We start from the raw sequence: 9,265 nt of genomic DNA on the forward strand, positions 1-9,265 counted from the left end.
TGAACTGTTTTTATGCTTGTTTGCTCATAAATGTTTGCCCAATAAACGACATTACTTGTGGCAGAATCCCATCTGCAATCAGCAATCATTAAGATTCAGTAGAAGGTTGTGGGGGGAGGGGTTGACCTTCCTCTACATTTTGACTTGTGGCCACTACACAGACGGAGTCAGAAATTCCAGGAATGAGGCCACTGCAGCAAAATCTACTCTGTGTTTCTCTTTGAAAATCCAAAGGTAAGGATGACTTAGCAAAAACATTTTGATAAAGAGGAGGGTCCCCCCACCGCCCAGGAAAGGTGACCAGGATTTGTTGATCTTTACTGAGTTCTTGGAACTCAGCCACTGTCAGACGTGCTGCTCTGGGTCATTAAGCTCAGTCACAACATTATGCAACCATCACCACCACCCTTCTCCAGAATTTCTTCTTCTCCCCAAACTGGAACTCTGTATCCACCGAACACTAACTTCTGTTCTCCCCTCCCTGGCCCTCTGGCAACCACCCTTCCCCCCTCAATCTGTGAGATGTCCCCTGGGGAATTTGCACAGCCGCATGTGGGGCCTTTCTTTTAAATTTTTAGCTCTGGTCACCCCACCTTTTTCATTTTGTCCCCTCAATTCAAGGGATTTCATCTGCTTCCTGCTGTTATTAATCTCGGGGCTACCTTGGCGTCCCCATTTGGCGTTCAGATTCCCGTTGTCTAGGTCATCAGTTCTCTGTATTTTTCCGTATTAAGTCCCTCTGTTTAATATACGAGCATGGTCTCTGTTTTCCCAACTAGCTCCTGACTTCAACAAACTGAGAACAAAGGCATCAGTAGAGAAGGAGAGGAGAGAGAGGAAGGCAGGGCGGGGTGGGGGGGTATTTAATTGGAACCACTGACACCCTCTTCCACTCCACCCTGAACCTGGCAGAAGCAAATTTAAAACCAGTAGATAAGGGGCGCCTGGGTGACTCAGTCAGTTCATCATCTAACTCTTGATTTCAGCTCAGGTCATGATCTCGGGGTTGTGAGATCGAGCCCCGCATCAGGCTCTGCGCTCAGGGTGGAGCCTGCTTATGATTCTCTCTCCCTCTCCCCCTCCTCGCATGCCCCTGCTCTTTCTAAAACAAACCAACCAACCATGAAACATGGAGCTCCCACAGAGAAAGCAATCTCCACTAAAGACCATTACAATTTGTAAAACCTCAATTATCAGATTAAATAGCAATTTAGACATAGTTGAAAAATGGCTTAGGAACCGAAAAGGGAAATCTGAAGCCATCCAGACGATGGCACAAAGCAAAGGAGAGGTGGAACGTATGAGACCAGAATGAGAGGAAGGGAGGAGGATGGGCAGACTTGATCGCAGGGTTCTGATTTCAAGCCCTATGCTAGCATACTTAAAAAACAGAGAAAGAGAGAGAGAAATGGTGGCTAGAATGTATGAAATGTGAGGAGACATAGGGAGAATATAGGTAAAGTAGGAATTTTTGAATAGAAATTGAGAATTGCCCAGAACTAGAGTAGCAGTTTCCATCTCAAATAGGATAAAAAAAGGACAATAGAATATGGTAAGTGTAATGTTTTCTACTTATCATATATGTATTATATGTATTATATTATTACATTTATCAATCATAAGAAAGATTTTTCAGATTGGACAAGAAACACCATCTAACTATATGCTATTTATGAGAAATCCACCCAAAATGTAATGAAATCAAAGGTTTAAAGTAAAGGAAAATGATATACCAAGAAATCATTCCCCCAAATAAAGTTGAGATAATAATATTAAACGTTACAGACAGGGTGGCTCAGTCAGTTAAGCATCTGCCTTTCGCTCAGGTCATGATCCTTGGGTCCTGACATGGAGTCCCACATCGGGCTCCCTGCTCAATGGGGAGCTTGCTTCTCCTTCTGCCTTCTGCTCCCCCTGCTTGTGCACTCTCTCTCTCTCTCTCTCTCTCTAAAAAATAAATAAATAAAAATATTTTTTAAAAATTGTATACTGGTTAGAAATTAGAAAAATGTCTCCTCAAAATCTTGTTTCATAAAACTCTCCACTTTTCCAGGGGGTGCCTCCCGCATTTATCACAACTAGATGCATATAATTTCACCCACAGACATTCCAGAATGCAGCTTTAAGAAATAAATACTTTTTAAAAGATAATTACACCTCCATTATCACACTTGATAATCACCTAAATATTATCTAATATCCAATCATCCTGAAGCTGAATGTATATTTTCACCACGATATTCTCAAGAATATCTTGAGATGGGGCCCCTCAGTGGCCCAGTCAGTTAACCGTCTGCCTTCTGTTCAGATCATGGGTGATCCCGGAGTCCCAGCATTGAGCCCCAAATTAGGATCCCTGCTCAGCAGGGAGTCTGTGGTTGCCCTCTGCCCTCCCCCCACCCCCCATGCACTCACTCTCCAATAAATAAATAAAATCTTAAAAAATAATAATAATACCTTGAGGGGCGCCTGGATGGCTCAGTGGGTTAAGCCTTTGTCTTCAGCTCAGGTCATGATCTCAGGGTCCTGGGATCAAGCCCCACATCAGGCTCTCTGCTTGTCAGGGAGCCTGCTTTCCCCTCTTTCTCTGCCTGCCTCTTTGCCCACTTGTGATCTCTGTCTGTCAAATAAATAAATAAAATCCTAAAAAAAAAAGTAAAAAAAAAAAAAAGTCCTGAGAAACTTTGTCAGATGATTTCTAAAGTCTTAAAACAAGATCTCACTATAGTTTTCTTCTAACCCATCAGCTTTTATGAGCAAACATATTTAATTTGGCCTTGGATTTCTTTCTTTATTGAACCCAGGAAATTGTCCCAATGATCACTGTTTCCTTTCCTAAATCATTACAAGCCATCAGTTTCATAATGTACTTTGGAATTTTACAAGATAGGTTTGTGGAATGATTCATTTCTTCCCTCTGAAACGCTGGAGAAATAGCTCAATACACCCCCTTTGTCATTATTATGCAGTAACATAATCAGATACCTTGTCACCCAACATCTGAGGTTAGAAATTAAAAATAATTTTTTAAAAAGACTTTATTTCTCAGGGCGCCTGGGTGGCTCAGTTGGTTGGGCAACTGCCTTCGGCTCAGGTCATGGTCCCGGAGTCTCGGGATCAAGTCCCTCATCTGGCTGCCAACTCCGTGGGGAGTCTGCTTCTCCTGACTTTCTCTGCTCTCATGCTCTCTCTCACTTTCTCTCAAATAAATAAATAAAATCTTTTTTAAAAAATTTTATTTCTCTATCTGACACAGAGAGAGAGAGCACAGCGGGGGGAGCAGGAGGCAGAAGGGAAGGGAAAAGCAGGCTCACCCACCCCAGCAGGGAGCCCAATGTGGGGCTCGATCCCAGGACCTGGGATCATGACCTGAGCCAAAGGCAGCTGCTTAACGACTGAGCCACACAGATGCCCCTAAAAATAATTTTTAAAAAAATTTTTAAGTTTATTTAAGCAATCTCTGTACCCAACCTGGGGCTCGAACTTATGACCCCAAGATCAAGCGCTCCATGCTTTACCAACTAAGCCAGCCAGGTTCCCTAGAAATTAAAAATAATTTTGAAGAGAGGTATGAATATAGCAAAACTTGCAGTGTTGGGAGGATGCTACCAAGTGGAGGCCATGGGCCACCAAAAGCAACTTGTCCTACCCGTCACAGTTGTAGGGGGCCTGGATCCAGTGAAAATGCTACCATGTTTGTGTTTGCTGCATGCTACATACCCTACTTTATAAGGAGATGTGGGGTACCTGGGTGGCTCAGTTGGTTGAGTGTCTGTCGTCAGCTGAGGTGATGATTCCTGAGTGGCAGGATCAAGCCCCGCATTGGGCTGTTTCTCAGCCAGGAGTCTGCTTTTCCTTCCACACCTCACCCCTCTTATGCTCTCTTTCTCAAATAAATAAATAAAATCTAAATAAATAAATAAATGTCGGGCACGTGGGTGGCTCAGTGGGTTAAGTGTCTGCCTTTGGCTCAGGTCATGATCGCGGGGTCCTGCAATCGAGCCCCACATGGTGCTCCCTGCTCAGAGGCGAGTCTGCTTCTGCCTCTGCCCTTCACCCCACTCATGCTCTCTTGCGTGCCCCCTCACTCTCTCTCTCCCAGATAAATAAATAAAATCTTTAAAAAGAAGTAGAGAGATGTAACAGAGCAATACCTTAGACCCTTATGCCATTTGTATCCTCACCCACCTCCTTGTCCTTCTGAGTAAAACTCCCTGAATATCAAGGAATATGCTTTAAACAACCTGTAAGTTGGTTTTAGAAAGATTTCAGCTCTGGGGTGCCTGGCTGGTTCAGTGGGGGGAGCACATAACTTTAGATCTCCGCGTTTGGAGTTCAAGCTTACTTAAAGATAAAAATCTGTAAAAAAAAAAAAAAAAAAAGAAAAGAAAGAAAGAAAGAAAGGAAGGTAGGTAGGTAGGCAGGTAGGTAGGTAGGTAGGCAGGTAGGTAGGTAGGTAGGTTAGGTAGATAGATTTCAGCTCTGAGACAGAACTCTGGGAGACCTGAATGGATTTGAGGGCAAAGTCCAAGGACAGATCCAAGGGCATACAGGAAAGGAAGGGGTGAGACCCCGGAGGGCAGGGCAGGGGGAGGACCAGCTTGCGGTCCAGAGGTGACTCATTCGGACTCTTCATGATCTTCCCTGTCAGTCCTGGGCTCACTCAAAACTCAAGAGGCTCGTTCTGGAGCCTGGGCAAGCCTTCTCCCGACCTCAGTGCTGCTCTTCTGGGGAAGCCCGGGGCGTGGGGGGTGGTGTATATGGGTGCCGCAGGTAGGGAGAATCCGGTTCAACTCAACCTCAGACGCATGCGCAGTGGCACATCCGGAAGTCGGGCCTGCGCAGCCCTCAGTGAGGAGGGCAGGGAGAGCGTCTTCCCTCCAGCCCAGGTCTGGAGGCGGTCTGGGCAGACACCTGCCGGGTTGTGACAGGTTGCCCTGTGACCAGCAGGGCAAAGTTCTTAATTCATTGGCTCGCCTTCCCCAGGGCGCTGGCCTGTGTGGCTCTGATCTGAGATCTCAGAGATGTCCCCACACCTTGTCAAACTTTGCCAGAGCTCACTTGGGCCCAGGCCAAAGGGACTTCAATTAACCCCATCCTTTCCGTGTCCTGGGATTATCCTTGAAATCAAGACCTTCCTTCCACAAGGAAATTGAGAACTCTGTTATTATGAGTGAAAACAGAAGCGGCTTGTTAACAACATCAGTTCTTAATTACCTGCTCTTTGTTTTATGGCTTGGCAAGCTTTCCTGATGTGAAAGAGGGAAAAAGGATGTCTTTGCAAAAAAAAAAAAAAAAAAAAGTGCTAGTGCTATGAACAGTTTAACATACAGTCCGTGTTTAAAGCTGGTCTGCAGGTGGAAAGAATCAGCTTTGTGGGTCTCCGGGCGGCAAACTGGGTAAACTCAGGACCAGGAGCCATCTGGGCGCGGAAGTGATCTGTGTAGACAGAACAGGGCCTACAATTCGGTATTTTCCTCACCATGAATAAACTATCCTATCCAGGCTTTCTGGAGAGGCTCCACAGATTCATTCCTCCCTCCCTCCCTCCCTTCCTTCCTTGCTTTTAATTGTGATAAATAAACATACCATAAAATTTACCATCTTAACCATTTCTTTTGTGTGGAGTGCAACGTGGGGCTTGAATTCACGAGCCTGAAATCAAGACCTGAGCTGAAATCAGAAGTCTGACCCTTCGCCGGTTGAGTCACCCAGGCGCCCCCCAACTTAACCATTCCTAAGTGTGCAGTTCCACGGTGCTGGTCCATTCATGCCGCTGTGCGACCAATCCCCAGAGCGCCTGTCCCCTTGCGAACTGAATTTCATACCCGTTGAACAACTCATCCCCCAGCCCCCCGCCCCTGGGGACCACCCTTCTCCTTTAGGGCTCTATGCATTTGACCATTCTGGGTGCTTCATGTTGGGGGAATCCTATAGTATTTGTCCTTTTTTTTTTTTTTAAGATTATTTATTTATTTATTTGGCAGAGAGAGAACACAAGTAGGCAGAGAGGCAGGCAAAGAGAAAGGAGGAAGCAGGCTCCCTGCTGAGTAGAGAGCCCGATGTGGGGCTTGATCCCAGGACCCTGGGATTATGACCCGAGCTGAAGGCAGAGGCTTTAACCCACTGAGTCACCCAGGCACCCCAGTATTTGTCTTTTTGCATCTGCCTTATTTCACTCCGAGTATGTCCTCAAGGTCCACTCAAGCTGTAGCGTGAGCCTCCACAGATTTTTCCGTCATCCTTTTGACATTTTTCTGGGCTTTCTCCTTTCCTCCACGTTCATCCAGTTGTGCTAACAACAGATGACTCTGTTAATTAAAAAGTTTATTCTTGGGGGGCCTGGGTGGCTCAGTCAGTTGAGCATCTGACTCTTGGTTTCAGCTCAGGTCATGATCTCAGGGTCATGAGCTCGAGCCCCACATGGGGCTTCACACTCAGTGCAGAATCTGCTTGAGATTCTCTCTCTCTCCCTCTGCCTCTGCCCTTCCCCCCAGCCTTGTGAGCATGTGCTCTCTCTATCTAAAAAAAAAAAAAAAAAAAAAAAAAAAACTGATACTTTTCTTTTTTTTTTTTTAAGATTTTATTTATTTATTTGACAGAGAGAGATCACAAGTAGACGGAGAGGAAGGCAGAGAGAGAGAGAGAGAGAGGGAAGCAGGCTTCTTGCTGAGCAGAGAGCCCGATGTGGGACTCGATCCCAGGACCCTGAGATCATGACCTGAGCCGAAGGCAGCGGCTTAACCCACTGAGCCACCCAGGCGCCCCCAAGCTGATACTTTTCAAAGGGGGAAGCAAGAGAATTGAAGATAAAAAGGTATAATTGAGGTCTGAAAGGATTGATGCATCAGCAGAAATGGGATGGAAAGGGAATGGCAATGCAATATAATTGGGGGTGACAGAAAGGGACACTGGTCACCATGGCCCCAAGAACATTCTGAGGGGAGAATCGTCCTTGTCACCTGTTCTGCCTCCAAGTAAAGAAATGGCATTTTTATTTATTTTTATTTTTTAAATATTTTAAAGGAATCTCTATGCCTAATGTGGGGCTCGAACCCACAACCCCTGGGTCAAGAGTTGCATGCTCTACTGACTGAGCCAGCCAGGCCCCCCAAGAAATTACATTTTTAAATTGATCTGTTCAACCTCTAATAAATCTGTAGTATTTTCAATTACTACCTGTCTCAGATGATTAAAAACCTCCTATTTTTGTTGCTGATAAAATGTTACAGACTCAAAAAACAAAAACAAAAACAAAAGGCCCAGTCTAGGGTGTCCAGCATTATATCAGAAAGGGCCATGCTCCAGGGGTAGCCACAACGAATCGCAATATTGTCCTTCTTTTACTTAGTCCAGAACTGACCCTGTGTTTGTTAATATGTTGGGTGTTAGGAAACAGGTTTTTGTTGGCCTCTTAATTCTAGTGATGGATATTAGAAAGTTGCTACAGCTTGGGGATATTAAAGGAATCTGATGTGTGTGGACCAGCTGAGACAGCTGGAAAACACCGCCATGCACATCTACCTGCCTTACATGAATATAGGAAAAGTATCCTCAGAAACCTCCAGTTTGAAGCTCTCACAGACGGGGCTGGTGGCTCCCTATGTGCAGCCATCCCAAAGAAAAGGCCAGCAATGTTGCCTTGGCAAAGTTGTCCAAGTGAGGGGTGCCTGGGTGGCTCAGTGGGATAAGGCCTCTGCCTTCGGCTCAGGTCGTGATCCCAGGGTCCTGGGATCGAGCCCCACATGGGACTCTCTGCTCAGCAGGGAGCCTGCTTCCTCCTCTCTCTCTCTCTCTGCCTGCCTCTCTGCCTACTTGTGATCTCTATCTGTCAAATAAATAAATAAAATCTTAAAAAAAAAAAAAAGTTGTCCAAGTGAATTCTTCACAGAATTGCAGGAATATGTAAGTTGAAATTCCTATGTATGGGTAAGCCTTAGCCAGCTCATGCAGTGTTATAAACAGTTTCCTGACTTTCAGTGGCTTACGGTGATCAAGGCCCTAGGTATATTGGCTGTAGGTTAACTGAGGTTCTGCTCTTCCTTCCACAAGCAGTCCTCTCTGGGATATACTGGTCTCAAGGCAGATGGCAAAGAATGATGGAGGGACCAGGGGAAGGATCTTAAAACTTACTCTACTTAGAAGCAACACATATTGCTTCGACTCACCTTTCATTGGCCAGAAACCATATATGTCCAAGCTGGAGTTTGCTGGCCAGTAGTAAGGAACAGAGACAGAAATGCAACCTAGTAATCCCGCAAGGTCAGAGAATGGGGAGTGGATTGAGCTGCAAAAGTGGCCGCATGAACTATGTTGTACCTTCTTTGCTAATAACTGTTTATCCAGTTAATTTTTTTAAGATTTTATTTATTTATTTGTCAGAGAATGAGAGAGGGAGAGAGAGAGGGAGTATACAAGCAGGGGGAGTGGCAGGCAGAGGGAGAAGCAGGCCCCCTGCCAAGCAGGGAGCCTGATGTACAGCTCAATCCCAGGACCCCAGGATTATGACCTGAGCTGAAGACAGACGCTTCACTGACTAAGCCACCCAGGTGGCCCAATATCTGTATCTTTCATCCTAATTTTGTAGTGAGACAGTGTGGTGGGGAGTAGGGGGTTTAGGAAGTTACAAAGTACAAAAAGTACAAACTTCTGGTGCAGAGAAACATCAATCCCGGGGATGTGAAGTGCGGCACGATGACTATGGCTAACCGTACTGTGTTGTGTATTTGAGGCTGCCAAGAGGGAAGATCTTAAAAGCTCTTACCACAAGAAAACAAATTTGTAACTATGAGTGGTGATGGAGTCTCGTTGACTTTCTTCTCTCCCCCATCTCTTCTAGCCCATTTCCAAGCCCATAAGTTTCTACTGACAAACTGCTTCTTGACTCTACCTCTCCCTCTCTCACACCACATAATCTGGGCTGCCATTATCTTCTGCCTATGGAACCACAACCGTCTTCTCAAAAAAGCCTTGTTTCACCATTAGTGAAAGAGGATCTTGAAAACCCCAAGAGATCTGTTTTTGGCCATAATTTGAAGAGCTTAAAATGTCGCTATTTGGAATTTGTGATTTGAAGGAAGAAAGGATTAAACATGGTCGTGCTTTACTCAATAATTCCTAGTTAAGTTCCTGTAAAACATTTAAAATACACAAACACACACGAAGACGCATAAACACAGCTGGGCGCTAAGGGTGTAGTTTTCATTGGACTAACTGTTTAAGGGGGGTGTTCTGGGTCTGCTGCATTGGAAGGGAGAGGAAGTAG

Source organism: Lutra lutra, chromosome 3 (genome assembly GCF_902655055.1).
Source record: "Lutra lutra chromosome 3, mLutLut1.2, whole genome shotgun sequence".
NCBI classification, from domain to species: Eukaryota; Metazoa; Chordata; class Mammalia; order Carnivora; family Mustelidae; genus Lutra; species Lutra lutra.